We start from the raw sequence: 20394 nt of genomic DNA, 5'->3' as shown, positions 1-20394 counted from the left end.
GACGATGGTGCGGCTGAGGAGGGGGATGGAAGAAGAACCTCAAGCTCAAGAAGTTCCTCCACAGGAACAACAAGAAGCTGGAGCAGAACCTTCACACCTGGAGGAAAACACAAACACCAGTTTGAGCACCAACGTCGTGCCAACATCAGGGTGGTTCGACACACAACCATCCTGAGGGATGAAACGGTGGTTCTGGGTCAGGTTCTGAGGGGTTCTCCTGAGGCCACACAACCCCTGCCCTCCCCATCAGCCACCCAGTGAAATGCTCCTGACATCCTCACGCCCATAGAGCAAGGCAGCCTAGCGAAGGGGAAACGGTGACGTCACCCCCGACAGCAGCTGACCCGAATGGGGCCGCAGGCTGTTTGGTTCTTCGAGCTACGAGTTAGACTCAATATGTCACAGAGCATCTCGTCAGCGCGGCACCGCTGATCCAACACGTGAAGTTCCCGACTCCACGGGAGCGTTCCTGCTCTCATTCGTGGTCCCAAATGATGACGGGGGACCCTGCAGGAGCAGCGGGAGTCCTGACATGTTCAGACACCTCCGTCAACGCTCGGGGTTGGGCCCGAGGAACCAAGGTGAGGGTCAGAAACGCGGAGGTGGTCCCTGCTCTGCTCCTCATGCCTGAACTCTCTTCACACCACTTTCAGCCTCTTTCATCCTCAACCTTTACCTGGTTTCCAAAGGTGGAACATCTAGTCTGGGTCAAAGCCTGCTTGACCTTCAGAGCCCTTCGGCGCTTCTGGGCGTCCCCGGAGGGCACCTCGTCGTCGGGCCAGCATGGCTGAAAGGCTGCGTTCAGCAGCAGTTAATAAGGGCTTAATGGGCGCAGCCGCGTCCACAGCTGCACCTCTTATCACGGCTCCAGCGCTTGATGGAATTTTGCCGTTGCACAATAGTTGGAAAACACACTTCAAAGGCCAGAAGCATCTAATCTCCTGCACTCGCCACGCTGCACATTTGCTGCGATAATAAGCTCCCGCCGTTCGGAGCGTTCTCAGGGATCTGAATTAAGGATGAGAGCTGCATCTCTGCCTGGCACAGACGGGCTGGGGGATGGGGAGGAGGCCCAAAATAACCGAGCCGGGCCCCCAACGTCAGAGAAGACGCAAACATGTGGATCGCTGATCCGGCTGGAGGATCGCACCAATCACAGCCCTATTAATCTGTTATTAACCCTTATTCATCTGTTATCAACCCCTTATCTGTTATCAACCCCTTATTCATGTTATCAACCCCTTATTCATCTGTATCAACCCCTTATTCATCTGTTATCAACCCCTTATTCATCTGTTATCAACCCCTTATTCATCTGTTATCAACCCCATATTCATCTGTTATCAACCCCTTAGTCATCTGTTATTAACCCCTAATTCATCTGTTATCAACCCCTTATTCATCTGTTATCAACCCCTTAGTCATCTGTTATTAACCCCTAATTCATCTGTTATCAACTCCTATTAATCTGTTATTAACCCCTTATTCATCTGTTATTAACCCCTTATCATCTGTAATCACGCACCATGAAAGGGAGCCGAGGATGAGCACAACCAGGGACGGAGGAGCCCAGAGACATAGAAAATGCTGATTTATACACAGTAATAACAGTATTGCCGTTACATCTATTGTTATTACTAAAGTGTTATTCAAAACCCTTGATGTCTTCCTAATGACTGAAAATTGAAAAATTCCTGGAAATTACACACAACTATAAATGTTTTATTTCTAATCAGAGCGCCCACACCACACACACACACACACACGCACACACACACACACACACACACACAGTGACCCAGTTTTCACGTGTCCCAGAAAGACACATGCACGAGTCCCTCAGAAGTGCTGTGGGCATCAAACCCTGTTTGGGTGCGTGCGGTCAGGTCAGTCGCCACGGCAACATAACTGATGATGACGCACAATAAAAGCCGGCGGCGAGATGCTGCAGGTGATGTCATTCCCCCACCACCACCACCATTGCCTGAGGATGACGATGTCATCGTTGAGGCCCGTGGCTGAACTAGCGGGAACTTCGACAATGTCGGACCGGAGCGTAACAAGATGGCCGAAGCCGACGGAACCCAAAGGCAGCGACGGCAAGAAACCTTTAGCAGCTCGCGTGTGCACGTGGGTCAGGGCAGGGCCACTGGTGCGTGCACAGTGGATCTTACTGGGAGGAAGGTGCACCTTTATTGATGTGTACGCAGCTTTATGATGCTGAATAAAGTCCTCGGTGGGTCAGAGGTTGGGATTTCCTTTGATCTTTCTTTCATCTTGTTCACAGTCATGAGTTGAGAGACCGTCATCATACTAAAGGAAGCTGGTGCGTAACAGTCCTGTAATAACCTGATTCATGAGGAGAAGCTTTCTGAGCTCATGCTGGGGGGGAGGGGGGGGCAGAACATACAAGAACATGACTGTCACATGAGGAGGACAGCCCAAAATGAGCAAGAACACCAACAATGTGGCCTTTGACCTTAAGCTGGACTTCAGATTGGGCAGCTCTAATTCCAGCATCATCCCTGCCAACGAGCAGATGTGAAGCTTCAGTCGTGTCACTAATAAAATCCTCACTCCGTGACCTTTAATACGCTCATTCTGGTGCGTTCAGGTCGCATCATTCAGGTTCCTTCAGGATCCTCCAAGTCGGAACCGGCTGAAACGCCAATAATGTCCCAACAATAGCCGAGAGGCTCCCAACTGCCAGGATGTTTCCCAGGAACACCGTCAGCCAGGCTCCGCCCACAGAAGCAACCATTCACCGCTCAACACTTCCACTTTGACTGGTTTGCCGGTAGTCCAATGGCAGCAGCCCCTGCCCCCACTTGGCTCCCAGGCCTTCAGCCAATCAGGGCCGTCCCCGGGCCACATGTGACCATCTGTGCTGCTGTCAGTCAGGAGGCTCATATAAAGTGCACCAAAATGTGGAGCACTCCGATAACTTGTGTGGAAGCCAGACTCCCCAGTGCACGTGTGTGTGTGTGTGTGTGTGTGTGCGCGCGCATGGTGTTTACCTATATGGGGGGAGGGGGAGGGAGGGCGAGAGAGAGCGAGAGAGAGAGGACAGACAGAGGTTTGGCTCAGGTCCCGCTGGAGTCAGGAAGATCAGACTGAAGGACTGTGTCAGGACTGTGTGTGCGTGTGTGTGTGTGTGTGTGCGTGCGCATGCTTCATAGGCAGACAGACGAGGACAAGAATCCATTCAACACATTTCAGCAGCAACTTTCCAGCCACTTTCCACGGATATGGAAGCTTTTTTTCTTGGACCCTCCGGACTTTGGCAGCTTCCTGCTGCCCAACGCCGCTGCGCACGTTAGGTGAGTCCTCGTGTTTTCATCAGCAGGCGGCCCGACAAAGTGCCGCCAAAAAGACCGAGTGTGTGCTGGTCTGAGCGAGTCTGTGCTGTGGGAACGCCGTGGGAACGCCGTGGGAACGCCAGACAGAGGGGATGTTTGACGGGGAGGAACTGATCCAGACACCAGACAAAAGTCAGCCAGGCTGTCCAGACAGGGCAGGTCAGCAATTAGAGGCTGCGGCAGGGGGACAGGTCAGACAGCTGCTCCTCTCAAGAGGGGGCAACTGAAGCTCGTGGGGGGGGTGGGGGGCAGTTTTTATATAAGGAAAAACTTGTCAAGTAAATGGTGGTTCAGTACAACCAGCCTGAAAAAGAGGAAGAACTGCCCTGTGGTCTCTCTTTTCCTTTTCTTTGTGGCCTGTCAGCGTGGGAGGGGGGGGGGGGGGTCGCTGGGTTCAGAGTGTGTTTAGCGACAGGAAATACTGGCTGTCAGTGTTTTCTTTCTGTCCCAGTCTGCTGTTGTTGTGAGCTCTTAATCCACCACAACACAGAAGCCAAATCAATGAGAAAGGAGCAAAACGGCAGAGAGTTCAGCGTTAACGCATCAAACAGAGCGGATTGGGGGGGTGGGGGGGGTGGGGGGGCGACCGCTGGGCCCCAACCCGGGCCGCCTCCGGGACACGCCGTCGCACCATTTTAGCTCAAAGTCACGAACAATGTCTGGAGAGGCAGGGTTGAAAGGCTCCGGGCCTAAAATGCCTGAACGTGTCGAGTCTTGCCATCCAGACATCCGAGGCTGCGAGCGCATGAACTCGTGCGCGGCGTCGCCAGCTCGCGGCGCCACGTCCGCCGAGGACAGGGAAACAGCGACCTTCTGGCTGGCTAAAGGTCCTCGCGATAGGGGCTCTTTCTGGGAGCCCCTATCGATCAGCAGCAGTTGTCTCTCCTGACCCCCCCCTCCCCACCTCATCCTGACCTCAGCCGAGCGGGCAGGACCCGGGTCCTCCTCGTACCTGGATTTAAATAGAAACCAGACAGCGATGCCCCCCCCCATCAGCACTCCTGCGCGGGACACAATGAGGATTTGTTAGCCTGCTGACACGGGTGCACGGCCCACCCGACCACAGCCTGGGAGGCTGAAGCTCCGAGCAGGGACGCCAGCAGGGGGGCCGGGGCAGTTTGCAGGGGTGGGATTAGAGCCGAGTCGCGGGGGGATGGGGTCCTAACACGAACAGGAAATTTGTTCTTTGACGAGGCAGAGAGAGATTCTCCCCCAGGTCTCCCGCCAAAGCTGTGAACACCTGTCCTGATGTCACTTCCCTCCGGTTGTTAGACCCCCCCCCCCACAGGTGCTCAGCGGTTGTGCTTTAGAAACCGCTCCCCACCTGACCAGCGTCTGGACTCGTCAGCGATTTTATGTGATTTCCACCGACGGTCACTTCCTGTTTGTATCCGCACGGCGACAAATCTCAGACAGGAAGTCTCCGTGGGGACTGAAGTCAGTGTTGCGGACAGAGACGGCGCCCACTGGTCCCACACCAGTCAGGGGTGACTCCATGATCAAAGATCTGAAATCCACTACAATGACCGATGGAGAGAGAACCGTCCTCCGTCGGCTGGGAGGGTAAAAGGGGACTTTTGTGACGTCTGGTCCCGGGGGTGGAGACTTTTGCTGTGTTTTTCTGGGAATGTCGACGGTCTTGGGGGTTGTGGGTAAAGGAGCCCGACTGCGGCCAGAGCGATGCTGAGCGTGACAGCCATGCTGGCTGTTCCGTGGGTATCAGGGTCGATTAGAGCGGCTCGTCTGCTCGGCCGTCAGCAGATTAGACAGGCGGAGCAGATACAGGCCGTGGGCTGGTCGTCTGGCGCTCTGACCCACATTGCTCTGATGTGCACATCACTTCCCATTATGCTGACGGCTGGAAGCCACATCAGCTGAGCACGCCACGGCCCGCGCGCCCTCCCTTTGGGCCCAGACCTGACAATCCCATAACCTCACGTAGTCCCGCTGGCCTTGCTGCAGGAAAGTCTGGGTGAGTCAGAAAGAACCACCGCACTCACGGCTCCCAGCCAAACTGCGTGGGTGGCCAAACGCTGATGCTAACGAATTAGCACACAGGCTTTAGCACAAGGCCAAATTCCTGGGAAAGAACCTCCGACTATCATTTACTACAAAGTGGGCTTGATAAGATTCTCTGTGTTTGGTTCCCCAACACTTTAGTTGGGGGCTTATTCCCGAGTGTTGGATCTGATTCCATTGAGGCGAAAAAGTCCAAACATGTTTACACAGGTGTGAACTTAGGACAAACCCTCAGTCGGGCTAACGGCGGACGAGCGGGCACGAGGTCATGTGTTCCCCGTAAACTGCTGCGCGTGTTGATAGTTAGAGCTTTGGATGACGAGTCAGAATGAGAAACGTCCGTTTGTGGTCAGACCCGGCACAGTTTGTTCCTGCTGTATCGCAGCTGTTGAGTCCGTTGAACTGGTCCAGACCTCTTGCAGAGACCCCCACAGGGGACACACCAGGACTCTGGGTGGAGGTGCCGCTGCCAGCCCAGACACAAACAGGCTGCTGCCTCAAACATAATTGGCATCTCTGAACTGAAAAGCAGCCTCAGCAACAGCTCTAATCACGGTGGATTAGCCAATGATAAATCACCCAGGAATGCTGCCACGGCTGGAGGAGCCGCAGCGGGAGGATGAAGAGGGGCCGCAGAGGCGGCAGCAGCAGAGGGGAGATGGGATGTTTTTATGGGGATTGAGCAGAAAACCACAATGGCAGCATCCACCAGGTCAGCAGGAGAGACGGGCTGAGAGGGGAAGTGACAAGAGGGACCCTCAAGGCTCGGCAACACTGGGCTAATACAATCTTCTGCCTGTCAGATTACCTTCTTTAATCCAGAAAGGTTTAGGGCCTCTTAGAAATGTGAACGGAGACACAAATTCAGCAGGGATTTTCCTCTCCGGGTGGGGGTGGGGGTGGGGGTGACTCTCTGACCAGCGGCCTCTACTGCCGTGCCTCCCTCTTGGTACTGCAGTAGCCCTGTGGCGCACCCGGACCCGGTTCAGCCTGGACCTGGACCCCTGCAGGCTCCTGCAGGCTCACGTCCTGGCCTTACAAATGTATGCATCAGTTGTGCAAATATTAGCGTCCTACAGCGGTCAGGGTTCATTTAAGGCCAGGAATTCAACGTTAGCGTTACCATGACAACCAATTCCAGCCTTTTGTCGAGTCTTAATCGTTAACGTTACATTGTTGATTCATTTTCAATAAAAGAGAAAACACAGCAACAGGTGATAACTAGTTCCCAGACATCAGTCAACAAATGTTGAACAACACAGGAATCAACACAGGGAACAATACAGGGAACAACACAGGGGACGACACAGGGAACAACGCAGGGGACAATATGGGGAACAATACAGGGAACAACATGGGGAACAATACAGGGAACAATACAGGGAACAACATGGGGAACAATACAGGGAACAATACAGGGAACAATACAGGGAACAACATGGGGAACAATACAGGGAACAACATGGGGAACAACACAGGGAACAACATGGGGAACAATACAGGGAACAATGCAGGGAACAACATGGGAACAACACAGGGAACAACATGGGGAACAATACAGGGAACAACACAGGGAACAACATGGGGGAACAACACAGGGAACAATACAGGTATAATACAGGGAACAACACGGGGAACAACACAGGGAACAACACAGGGAACAACACGGGGAACAACACAGGGAACAATACAGGTAATAATACAGGGAACGACACAGGGAAAAAACACAGGGAACGACACAGGGAACATCACAGGGAACGACACAGCGAACGACACAGGAACGACACAGGGAAAAACACAGGGAACGACACAGCGAACCGACACAGGGAACGACACAGGGGAACATCACAGGGAACGACACAGCGAACGACACAGGGAACGACACAGGGAAAAACACAGGGAACGACACAGGGAACATCACAGGGAACGACACAGCGAACGACCACAGGGAACGACACAGGGAAAAACCAGGGAAACGACACAGGGAAAAACAACAATGCAGATGTGATTGTAATGTAGCTGTAGTGTAAAGCACTGACTAGTTGGTGAAGGGGGCTGACTCCTGTACGATCACTGGTATCACTGGTCCTGCATTAATGGGCTATTGTATCGTCACTGGTCACGAAAATTAGTCTTCACAGGTTTGAGCTCTTTTTTTCATTCAGGAAGTTTCACTCTGTAATAACCGCTTATTACAACTACTACCAAAGCTTATAAGAAACAGTTAAAACATATTTACAGGGTTCATTTAAAGATTTGAAGATTACCTAATTAAATAATTGAATGTACAACAGTAGGGAGAGTAAGATTAGAATTATTAATTCATTAATATCTAACACAGCTGCATCAGAACTGAGCAGCATCCAACCTGAACCTGTTTGTGTTCCAGCAGCTCCTCCACAGCACCTGTGGGTGTCTGAGCCCTGGGAGGGTCCGGCTGTGCAGACCGACACCGTCACCCCGTTGTTGTGCACCACCACGTTCACACACCTTCCTGCGAGGGCCAGAAGAGGAGCCAGGAACCTCAGACCCATGAACGCATCACTCAGGACTTTATCACAAATCAACTTCCAACAATGGTCGTCAGACTGAAGGTGTGGGGAGAAACATGTTACCATGGCACCGGCTAATCAAGGGTGTTGACTCTTAATTACAAGTAAGTAATATTTTGATTCCAACAAATCTGCAGCCGTGTTGGCAGCTTCCTACCACAATTCTGCTTCTCATTGTGCTCAGAATGATTGAGGAAGTGAATTAATCCCTAATGAGACGGGTGGGTGGGTGGATAAACCAGTTTTGGGCCAGGGGTCCTGAGGCCCTTTGGTGGTGTCGGTGGACCCAGGTTCTCAGGTACCAGCGGTGAACATTCAACGCTGTCGGTGAGTTTGACCCGAGCCAACCATCGACGTTGACTGTACCCCGAGGGTCACCACGGTGACACACAGCAGGGGACCAGGACCACGCAGAGACGGCAGCAGAGGCCAGAGTCCACGCTTGGTCTTAAGCTCGCAATAAACATTCATTGCTGTCGGTGGGTTTCTATGGCAATAGCTCACTGACCAATGAATGAAGACTGCGGGTAAAACAGCTTTTCAAGGAAGACGGTTACAACAACAGCCAACGACTGTCTGCAAACATGAACGCGAACAATAAAGTTTTCCTGATCTTGCTGACTGTTGTTTTCTGATTTTGATTCCAGCATTTATGTTTATGAAGATCCAGGTTCTCATGATTGTTATCTCAGGTTCTGCTGCCCCGGGTCTCACCATCAAGACCATGATGTCACCAAACTGACTTACATCACCTGTGCTGCTGTTCACAGATGCTCCTCAGGGAGTTTGCCGACAGCATCTGAGCTAATCAACAGAAAAGGCTGATTAAATGTTTGGATGGTTCAGGAGCTTGTTTGATTCTGCCTCGCTGTCAATAATGTGACTTTATCTTTTACTCAGTTTAACATACGTGTCTCGCCTCCATGAACACGCGTGTTTGCTTCCTGCTTGATCTTTAGGGGTGTCTGACGGCCCCACAGCTGCATCATCACGGGTTATGGTTGGTGTTCAGTTAGTCTCAGCAGCTGGTTCAGGGACTCAATTATATCTTTATCATTGTTCATTTGTTATTCCTGAGAATTTGTTTGACACAACTTGACTGATGTGTCCAGAGAATAAAAAGAAAAACTCTCCAAGCTGCCCTGATCCGGCGACCAAACAGGTACCTGCCAACCAATTCTGAGATCGGCCTGCCTGCCTGCAGGACTATAGGTTGGTGAGCCCCAACACAACCCTATCCCTAACCCCCTAACCCTAACCCACTAGCCCCATCTCTAACCACATCCCTAACCCCCTAGCCCCATCCCTAACCCCCTAGCCCCATCCCTAACCCCACTCCTACCCAATCCCTAACCCCCCTAGCCCCATTCCTAACCCCCTAGCCCCATCCCTAACCCCCTAACCCATCCCTAACCCCCCTAGCCCCATCCCTAACCCCCTAACCCCATCCCTAAACCCCTAGCCCCATCCCTAAACCCCTAGCCCCATCCCTAAACCCCTAGCCCCATCCCTAACCCCCTAGCCCCATCCCAAAACCCTAACCCCATCCCTAACCCATCCCTAACCCCCTAACCCTAACCCCACCTCTAAAACCCTAGCCCCCTAATCCTAACCCCTTTACAGGAAAACTGGTTTTCCTACGGCTGCCTGGCAAATCCTAATCTGTCATTTAATTTCTTAGGGCTTCATTAAAATTAAAAACACATTTGAATAAAAGTCTGCGCGTCTATGTCACAAAAGTAGCAACAAACGTTTTTGTTAATAATATGTAAATGATGATGAAATCTAAAATATTTTATAGATTTGACTGTAAAGGGTTGTTGCCATATTACACGCGGTAACTGTTGCTAGGCTACACTTAAATTTTCAAGTGTGAAACCCGTTGACTCTTTTCCAGTCTTAAGTGTGTGTGTCCTCCAGCTCCTCTCCAAACCGCCTGATATTCGGGAATTCTAAAGGCCAGAGGTGAAGAGTGTCGAGCACAGACTGGTCGAGAGCTGTAGCGGCTGTTTCAGTTCCTGTTTTTGGCTCCTTGTTATTTCAGGACTTTTGTACAGGTGAAACAGCTGTTGTTGTGAGCTGTTTGTCTGTGGATACAGATGTGGGGAAGTGAATCAGCCCTCCCTAACCCAGTTTTGGATGGGTAAGTAACACGTGGATCGCCTCAGGTGTGGACACAGAGAGACGGGTTGGATTCCTGTCTCATCTATGGGACAGTTCTACACAGATGATGGTCTTTAGTGGAGCATCAGAACAGGTCCGCTGGAGCTTCCTCAAGCATTTTAGGATGTGCTGAGGCCTGTCTGTGGTGGAGGAATACCATCATAATATAGGCCCACGTGTGGAGCCTGTTCAGGCTTCATCAGCCTACAGTGAAATTATCAGCAGCAGCACTGAGAACAGTGTGACCCAGTTCCCTGTGACCTGGAAACACACCCTGCGCTGACCCACAGTCCACCGCAGCACCGTTCTGTTGCCTTCATAGCAGATTGGTGGTGAAAGAGAATCTGGCTCAAGTCACAAAATAAAGGCTAAACTGAGATGATGATGGCAGTTTGGGTCCGTTCGTGCATGTTCAGGTACTTCCACATCGGACCGTCCGCTGAGATCCGAAGCAGCTCAATTATGGGCGACAAAAGAAAGACATGTGCTGCGTTCCAGCCAGCCACTTCCGCGTGTGTTCACCGAGTCCAGGCGGCGCCACGGAGCGGGGTTCCGGCGCCCCCTGCCGGTCAAAAGCCGAACTGCGGCAGGAACAACAAATTCATGATAATGACCGTCTCGCCAATATTCATTATTTTCATCCATCTGCTAAAAGGTGAGTTTGAGAAACATCTGGGAAAACAACACCAACAAAGTTTATGAGACAAAGTCTGCCACTTTTAAAGAGTCAGCGTGATCAAAGGCAACTCTGATAAACTCCTGCCCACCGTTTCTACGGCAATCAGGCAACAGCTGGAGCAGATATCTGCACGTTCTTGAAGAACCAGCTTCATGATGTTGCCCTTACTGCTACAAAAACTTGGACTCACAATGGTGACCCGATCCTGACCCGTTTAGAGACACAACTGTGGCTCTGATCTCGGGTGGAGGCCTTGGGAAGAAAATTGCAAAAAGATTTTATTTCAGATGTTTGATTTCAGGGAAGATGCTGAGCACAGCTGTTGCTAACAGAGTTATTTGGCCCCTGACCTGGGTGTTTTGGTCACTGAATGGAAGTCTCAGGGTTCCCACAAGTGTCAGAGTCTTTACAAGCCCAGCGAGGCCCACTGCAGCCTTCCCTTGACCCCGGGATCACCCCTGCCCTCCCAGTGCACCAACAGATTCTAGCAGAAGAATAAAGCCACAGCCATGACGCCCACCTCCTCAAGTTTACAACCCAATCAGACTCACATCGTAAACCTCCGTCCTCCTCTGCAGCGCGCAACAATGCTTAGCACTGACAGGAACACACAGAGAAGCTATAGGAACAAATGTATATATAGTCCTTCTCCAGCTCTTTTACAGAGGGGTGTTCCTGTCCACACAGTCACGGCGAGGTCAGCTCTTCCTGAACTAAGTGCAACCTCTGACCCCCACAGGTCCACCTGGCCCTGCAGAGGAGTTCTGCCTGAACTTCAACTGAACCTGGACCTCAACATTCTCAACAGGAGCCGCAACTGAACACACTCAAATGTAGCGCTGCAGCTTTAGCTTGTAGAGCAGCTAAACTGGAAATCCAAAACACACACACACACACACACACACAGGTCTGATAAGCCCCCATCAAATAGTGAAAGACTATATTAAGCAGGTGAAATTCATTTCAAAGCAGCTTTACAACATTTGATTTCAGCCGTTGAACAATCAGAACTTGCTTTAACCAACAGGAGATAGAAGGAGATGCTCAGGAGACACACGTTTAAACCCAAACCACCATGATGAAGGCTCCTTCTGCTCCCACTTATTATCTCCTCTTTACTGCTGGATGGAGCTCCTGAACTAAACATGCTAACAAGCACCAGCATGTGCAGCAACTCTGGTTTGATCAAATAATCAAGACAAAGTGAGTAAATACCTGAAAATGGGGAAGAAGAGGAGCTCAAAAGAGACGTTTAGATTCTTCTGAGGACCGTGTGTGTGTGTGTGTGTGTGTGTGTGTGTGTGTGGTGTGTGTGTGAGTGAGGACTCACCCGTGTTGTCTTTGTGTTCTGACTCCAGCTCATCAATGTAAAAACCTGGATAGAAAAAAAGTCTCACATCACCAACAATAATTCACATTCAAGGATTTCAAATATCCAAAATTTGTGTGTGTGTGTGTGTGTGTGTGTGTGTGTGTGTGTGTGGTGTGTGTGTGTGTGTGTGTGTGTGTGTGTGTGGTGGGGGCACTTTACCCCCCACCCACAGCAGCAGCCAAGGCCATCTGTGGCACTGGGGACACACACTTGTCTTCTCACTTACGAGAGACCCAACCAGCTCCATGACTGGCTGTCGGTGCCTCAGATCACTTCATGTGTGTGTGTATCAGCAGCTGGAGACCCCTGACCCAGCACACGCCAGCTGCCCCCACACCCTGGCCCAGCATATGTTCCCCCGAGTCCCTGGAGCATAGACCACACACACACACACACACACACACACACACACACACACACACTCTCTCTCTAATAGAGTATTACGTGAACCTGATGAAAATCTGACTGTGCTTGTTTGAACTTTCTGACAGTAAAAAAGCTGAAACCCAAGCAGAGAAAAGAAATGAAACAATTGTTGTGACTGAACTGTTCTGCTCTGGTTGGACCTGCTGGACCAGCACCAGCACCGTGCAACAGGTCCAGAGACTCAGAGGCTGTTGATGGAGGATCTTCATAGTGACCACGATCCCTAACCCTAACGATGGTGTTGGAGGTAGTCTAGTGCTCCCCAGTCATGGACCAGTCCACCCCAGTCATGGACCAGTGCTCCCCAGTCATGGACCAGTCCACCCCAGTCATGGACCAGTGCTCCCCAGTCATGGACCAGTCATGGACCAGTGCTCCCCAGTCATGGACCAGTCCACCCCAGTCATGGACCAGTCATGGACCAGTGCTCCCCAGTCATGGACCAGTCCTGCCCAGTCATGGACCAGTGCTCCCCAGTCATGGACCAGTCCTGCCCAGTCATGGACCAGTCCTCCCCAGTCATGGACCAGCACTCCCCAGTCATGCCCAGTCATGGACCAGCACTCCCCAGTCATGGACCAGTGCTTCCCAGTCATGGACCAGTCATGGACCAGTGCTCCCCAGTCATGGACCAGTCCTGCCCAGTCATGGACTAGTGCTCCCCAGTCATGGACCAGTCCTGCCCAGTCATGGACCAGTCCTCCCCAGTCATGGACCAGCACTCCCCAGTCATGCCCAGTCATGGACCAGCACTCCCCAGTCATGGACCAGTGCTTCCCAGTCATGGACCAGTCATGGACCAGTGCTCCCCAGTCATGGACCAGTCCTCCCCAGTCATGGACCAGTCCTCCCCCGTCATGGACCAGTCCTGCCCAGTCATGGACTAGTGCTCCCCAGTCATGGACCAGTGCTCCCCAGTCATGGACCAGTCCTGCCCCAGTCATGGACCAGTGCTCCCCAGTCATGGACCAGTCCTCCCCCGTCATGGACCAGTGCTCCCCATCATGGACCAGTCCTCCCCATCATGGACCAGTGCTCCCCCGTCATGGACCAGTCCTCCCCATCATGGACCAGTCCTCCCCATCATGGACCAGTCCTCCCCAGTATGGTCTAAAGCTCCTGTTGGGTTGTTAACCACCGTGATTGTGGGGAAAGATCTAATGAAAGATCAGATCCTCTGGATTTAAAAAACACAATTACCTTTTTTCACATGATTTACTGGACCTCATGACAGAACACACAATCACAACTAGAGTGAACTAAACTTCTTAAATCATCTCATCAATCCTTCCTTTTGACTGGGGCTGTTGGAGGAACTCTGGAGGAGCCACAGCAGGAACTCAAAAAGCAAATTCATTATCTTCGCATGTAGCAACATGTTTGAACTTTCCTGACTCCAGAAGATCAGGATGGGAGCTCACAAGAATTCACATTCCAGAAGAGCCAGATGGTCAAAGTAGCTGGTGATTGGAGCTACCCTATCTCTGATGTCCTCAACCTGAAGGCTCCCACTGAGATGCTGGTCCAGATGGTTGTGGTTCCGCATGAGCAGTGAAGTGCAACGGCAACGTCATCTGAGCAGTCTGGCCTCCATCATGCTCCTTTCTGGGCCCCGGCCAGAACATCTCATCAGATGTCCTCAGACACTGAGCTGCTCATTACACCCTCACACGGTCTGGAGGTCCAACACACAATGGTGGACCTTCTATGAGGTGTAGATGGAGGTTCACCAAGTTCAGGCTCTTATTGGCTGTATATTTTGTGACTTTCAGACAGGACTGAAATAATGAACCCAGAGAACCATCTGAGGAGCTCGTAGGAACACCTAGAGCACCAACATCAAGATCCAACTGGCTACAGAGCTGCTGTTACACACCTGGACACACACTTACATGAGCTCAGGCTCCTTCAGATATTTGTTTACTGAGCATGACCAGGGGTCAGGGGTCAGGGTCTCTGTCCCCTCACAACACTCAAAGAAGTCGTGTCATCTAGAATGCCAAGAGTTTGAGAATATCACCATTAGAGCTATTACTGCTGTTATTACTGCTATTACCGGTACACATACCCCCGAAGACCCCCAGGGCTATCGTACGGTCTCCATGACAACCAAGTTCAGCGTTAAATGATTAATTCTTTCAGTTTCTAAACATCCACCACAGCAGATTCTTGATGCTTCTGCAGGATCAAGTGGATCAAGCTGTAAATACCAACCCAGAGTCACGTGGAGGTCAGCTCATCAGCCCACCGACCGGGGTCAGCCCACCGACCTGGGTCAGCCCACCGACCGGGGTCAGCCCACCGACCTGGGTCAGCCCACCGACCTAGGTCACCATCGCACACGTGAACGGGCGAATGAGGCTAAAGACGTTTGTGTACTACAAGATGAGTCGATCTGATTTTCTTTACATCATCAGATGGAATGTACGTAAAAATCCAACATGGACACTTTACAGCTTCTTACGTCCTTTCCTAAGATGTCTGTCTGTCTGTCTGTCTGCCTGTGTCTGTCTGTCTGTCTGTCTGTCTGTCTGTCTGTCTGCGTGCCTGTCTGCCTGCCTGCCTGCCTGCCTGTCTGTCTGTCTGCCTGTCTGTCTGCCTGCGTGCCTGTCTGCCTGTCTGTCTGTCTGTCTGCCTGCCTGCCTGCCTGCCTGTCTGTCTGCCTGCCTGCCTGTCTGTCTGTCTGCCTGTCTGTCTGCCGGCGTGTCTGCCTGCCTGCCTGTCTGTCTGTCTGCCTGTCTGTCTGCCTGCGTGCCTGTCTGCCTGCCTGCCTGTCTGTCTGACTGTCTGCCTGCGTGCCTGCCTGTCTGTCTGCCTGCCTGCCTGCCTGCCTGCCTGCCCGCCTGCCTGTCTGCCTGTCTGTCTGCCTGCCTGCCTGCCTGACTGCCTCTTTTATTCCCAACATTCCTATTAGAAACTGAACACGGGCCATTCTCTGTTGCTTATCATGACTAAACATTGATGGTTGCTTAGTAACAGCAGGACCAGGAGGAAGGTCACTGAGAAGACCCTCCTGAAGCATCATCCTCATCCTCACGTACACCTTTGTCTTCCAATATTGTGATTGATGTATTCAATCATTTGATGTCCTGATGATGTTTCATGCATTTATTCCACCACATAAAGAAAAACACACTTGAAAAACACTAAATTTGAAAGGAGCAGAAAGAAGAAAATATCTTCTATTTTATCTTTTCTGACACTTTTTACAAGTAATATAAATTTTCTTTTAAGCATCTCAATTGAAATAAATCTAATATGATTTAAACCTTTGAGGTAAGAGACTTTGCTTCGTAAATAAAAGTAAATGTGGATATACTGTATATGTTATTGCATCGGCTTATTTATTTAGTGTAACTCTGCCTCGTTCAACCTGGCATTTTAATGTACGTCACAGCTCACTCACCAGGTTTATCCTACATGTGGCTGCCTCAACCCTGACCCTGGATGGTTGTCCATCAGAGGGGGCGTGTGCCTAGCAACGGTTGCTATCAACCAGACAAAGATCAAACAGGGCTGAGGTCACTGAGACTGGAACCATTCAGGAACAAAGCAGCACTGAAGATCTTTACATTTACCTCAACCTCAAGTTTACACGTGGATATGATGGAGAACTCCAACAATCGGTTCCACAGAAGGACGAGTCAGGGTTAGGGTTAGTTAGAGTTAGTTAGGTTTGGCTAGGGTTAGTTAGAGTTGGGGTTAGGGTTAGACTAAGTTGCTGTTCCATCCTGATCACTTCACTAACCCTCTTCAGGATCAGCTCCCACAGCTGCTTTTGGCACCTTGAGTCCATCTGGTGCAGGTAAGAAAATACTGAGGAGCAGCAGGATGCTGACAGGGTCTCCTACCACAAGACATCCCTAACCCCCCTAACCCCCCTAACCCCCCTAACCACCCTAACAGGAGGAGGAGAGGAGCTAAAAGGTGGATAAATAAATATCATACATATTAAAATAGATGCATGAAGCTAAATGTGGGAGGGTTTTTTAAGGTGTCAAAATTCATGTGTGTGTGTGTGTGTGTGCAGTCCCGCTCCTCTCCCTGGGCTAGCAGGGGTCCATTTTGCCCTCCCTCCCTCCCTCTGGTTGCTCCATGAGGCAGCACAGACCCTTGAGTCAGGCTGACAAAGCATTTTCTCTCTGGAGTCAAACCCCCAAGAGCCAAACATGCCCCCCCCCCCCCCCACACACACACACACACAATCACACCACTACACACATACTATACTATACACCACATCTGAAAGCACACTAGTCCATACACAAACTATATACACACACACACACACACATACATATATACTGTATATATGGAGAGAGAAAAAGAGAACGCAAAAGAGAAAGCAAAAGAGAGAGAGAGAGAGAGAGAGAGAGAGAGAGAGAGAGAGAGAGAGAGAGAGAGAGAGAGAGAGAGATGTATAGATCGCTACAGCCTTTAGTGTCAATCACTGATCAGGCATGAAGCCACTTATAGCCTGAGGATCTTCTCCAAGTTCAAAAGTTCACCTTTTACGATCTTCCTGAGCCTGACTGACCACCAACACCAGTTAAAAACATTCCTCATTTGCACCCAAGAACCAGTTCCAGCTGGTCAGGGTGCATGTATGTAATCCATAGTTCACCATCACAAACTAACTAGTAAATGATATAAACAGGTGATATTAATGATGTTAGTTTATGAGGTTTGGGTGTTCATCAATGACACCAGTGTGTGTGTGTGTGTGTGTGTGTGTGTGTGTGTGTGTGTGTGTGTTTGGTCATGTACAACAACAACAACAACAATAATACCCCCCTCCCCCTCCCCCTCCAACTGTGAAGCAAAAACACAGATTAAACTCTGCTGACCAGTGAAGAAGGTTCCTGGGATACAAGAACCCTTCAGAGTTCCTGGAGAACCTCCAAACCTCGATGTCTCCACATCAGCATCAAAACCCCCGACCTAGTCTCTTCAAACCCTGATCCACCAAGCAGAGTTCTGTGGTTCTGTGTTCCACCTCCAGCAGCAGGTGCTGCAGAACCTGGACCAGGTGATTGAGGCGCCTGCAGTGATGCACAGCTGGACTCTCAGCTCTTAATGGGCCCCCCTTCCCACATGCTTTGCTCTCATTGTCTGCTCTTGTGGAATCAACACCGAGTATCCAAAACTGCAGATCCTTTAGTCACAAAGGTGGAAAAGTTTGCAGAGAAATGTTCGCAAACACTCCAAATATGTCAGAAATGTGGACGAAGGAACGCAGCAGAGAAGTAGCGCTGGTTCCTAATGAGGCCAAACTCATCACCACTCACAAGATTTAAGTGGTTCCACTAAGCGTTTTCTACAACCCGACCCAGCTCGAACTTCAACCACCTACATATTCCTCTCATTCTAACCCCCCACAAGTCCTCTGACCCATTCCCCCCCCCCCCCCGGACTAAGTTTGCAAACTTGTGTCGGTGCTGCTGGCCCAGGGTGCGCGTCTCTGTGGCCACCCTGCAGCGTGTTGGACCAGCGCTGAACTCACCGTGAACGGAGCGCCGCAGGTCGAGCCCACTAGTCCGCTTCTCTACCTCCATCCTCCGACATGGGCCGATATCGAGTCGAGTGTCCGGGTCACGCACTAGCCCGCACAGGCCTGCGGTGCTGCAGAGGGGCAGATGACAGCCTGGCTGCAGAGACGCCGCGGCGGTTTGGTCGCTGTGGTCCCGCCGCCTCCAGCCTCCGGGCCGGGAGGTCCACACCCCCAGCGCTGCTGCCTTCACGGCCAGACCAGGACTGTAGGAAACGCCAGCTTCGTGGCTTAACCTGCCCTTCCGTGATCGTGCACGCTGAAATGGTTCAGTGGTTAAATTCCCCGAATTCTAGAGTGGTAATAAGAAATAAACGGAATTCAAGTTTTCTGAAGAATTCAACCGCTCACTCATTGTCCGAGACACTGTACTTTACTTTCTTTACGGTTCTAATTCGATTACTTCAGTCTTGTTAAATTAAACGCGAACGTATTCATTGTACGTCAGATTCAGACATTACTGCTAAACTTTCATTTCTTCTTTTCTTGTTTCGACATTTATCTCCTCTCTTGAGAATATTTGAAACCCTCCTAGTTTCCATTTGGATAAATATTTAAGTTTTCTGCTCTGCACCTTTTAAGGAAACGTTGAAAGTTAATGAACCTTAGACAGAATCTGCTCTACTTGTGAAAGTTTGCTGTATGTTTAGTTGTCATTCAATTAAATTTGTCTGAACATTTCACTTTTTAAGGTTGTCATAGCTGCGATTGCATTTGTGATCAAAGGAAGTCAAGAAAGAAATACCAGAATTTTCAATTATAATCAAAACAATTCTTTATGTTTTGGGATTCAATCAGATGCTAATGAATCTAAAATTTGGATGAGATAGAAAGTATAGAGGAGAAGTGGAGAAGGAGCCAGGCAGCAGCGGAAGATCCCCCGAATGTTGCGTCCAGGATCGTTCCATGTTGCTAAACCACCAGAATGGGACCTAGCTGGAGGACCACCAGGTGAAGCTGCTAGCACTGCATGGACGGTGAGGCTGGAGATGTGCTGAGAGGGCCGACGTTAACAAAGTATCCATCTGTAAAGGGCGGCTTTGGTTCGTTTCCAAGGATGGAATTCCCAAAGGGGCCACATTTAATCAGTGTGCGCAGCAGCCTGAAGGAACCGTAGAGTCCTTCATCACAGCTCTGCCTGGATTAGCTGCTCACTGCACTGATGGGGTTAGCTGCTGGGGTTAGCTGCTGGGGTTACGTGATGGGTTACCTTCTGGGGTTACCTGATGTGGTTACCTTCTGGGGTTAGCTGCTGGGGTTAGCTGCTGGGGTTACGTGATGGGTTACCTTCTCTGGTTACTTGCTGGGGTTAGCTGCTGGGGTTACCTGATGTGGTTACCTTCTGGGGTTAGCTGCTGGGGTTAGCTGCTGGGGTTAGCTGCTGGGGTTACGTGATGGGTTACCTTCTGGGGTTACCTGCTAGGGTTACCTGCTGGGGTTACGTGATGGGTTACCTTCTGGGGTTACCTGCTAGGGTTACCTGCTGGGGTTACGTGATGGGTTACCTTCTGGGGTTACCTGCTAGGGTTACCTGCTGGGGTTACGTGATGGGTTACCTTCTGGGGTTACCTGCTAGGGTTACCTGCTGGGGTTACGTGATGGGTTACCTGCTGGGGTAACCTGCTTTAAAACAGCTTCAGCTTGTGCTAACAACATCACCATGGAGACAGGAAAACAACCATAGCCACAGCTGTGTGGCGGTCTTGGCCTCCTACTCAGGCCTCTTCCACTCCTGGGTGAAGTGAAGCAGATAGAACACATGGGGGTCATCGACGACCCCACTGACTGGTGGACTGGGATGGTGGTGGGACCAAAGAAATCTGGTGCTCTCTGCATCTGTGCCACCTTCATAAGAACGAAGACATAGGCAGAGAAAAATGGATCCTGTCTTCTGTGGAGCACTGGGGGCCAGAGAAGCAGGCAGCCTCTGGGCGATTGCCTCTTCTGTGAGCTGGACACACACGTGCCAGCCTGCTAGGGGACCTACCTGTCAGTGGAGACTATCTGAGCAACCTTCACGAGCATCTGAAAGCTGACAGCACACTGGTGGAGCAGAGCCAGATGAAGCTGAACTAACGGTGCATGATGGACTGCACCAAAAGCTCAGTGTGGTGGCCTGGACTCAGGAACCAACTATCATGGTGCGAGATGAACCTGCAGAGGACCAAGGTCCCGGGAGCTGTTCTGGTAGTAGGGGGGAGGTGCCTGAGCACCTTCAGGGCACTGCTGGGCTACCCTTGAGCAAGGTGCTGAACCCACAATTGCTTACATAGGGC

General features: G+C 50.9%; 1 long non-coding RNA gene across 2 annotated transcripts; it reads left to right on the top strand.

Moving 5' to 3' along the window:
* The first annotated feature begins 2652 nt into the window (after window positions 1–2652).
* Window positions 2653–8776, top strand: LOC115247633 (uncharacterized). 2 transcript variants are annotated; one of them, XR_003886688.1, is made up of 3 exons: window positions 2653–3320; window positions 7768–8034; window positions 8623–8776. It is a non-coding gene; the product is annotated as an uncharacterized lncRNA (long non-coding RNA). The 2 variants fall into 2 exon arrangements; XR_003886687.1 differs by having other exon boundaries at window positions 2657–3320; window positions 7771–8034.
* Window positions 8777–20394: the final 11618 nt, after the last annotated feature.

The sequence above is a fragment of the Takifugu rubripes genome, chromosome 21 (genome assembly GCF_901000725.2).
Source record: "Takifugu rubripes chromosome 21, fTakRub1.2, whole genome shotgun sequence".
Classification (NCBI taxonomy): Eukaryota; Metazoa; Chordata; class Actinopteri; order Tetraodontiformes; family Tetraodontidae; genus Takifugu; species Takifugu rubripes.
The sequence above is the reverse complement of the archived record's forward strand: the minus strand, read 5'-3'. Positions and strand labels throughout refer to the sequence as shown.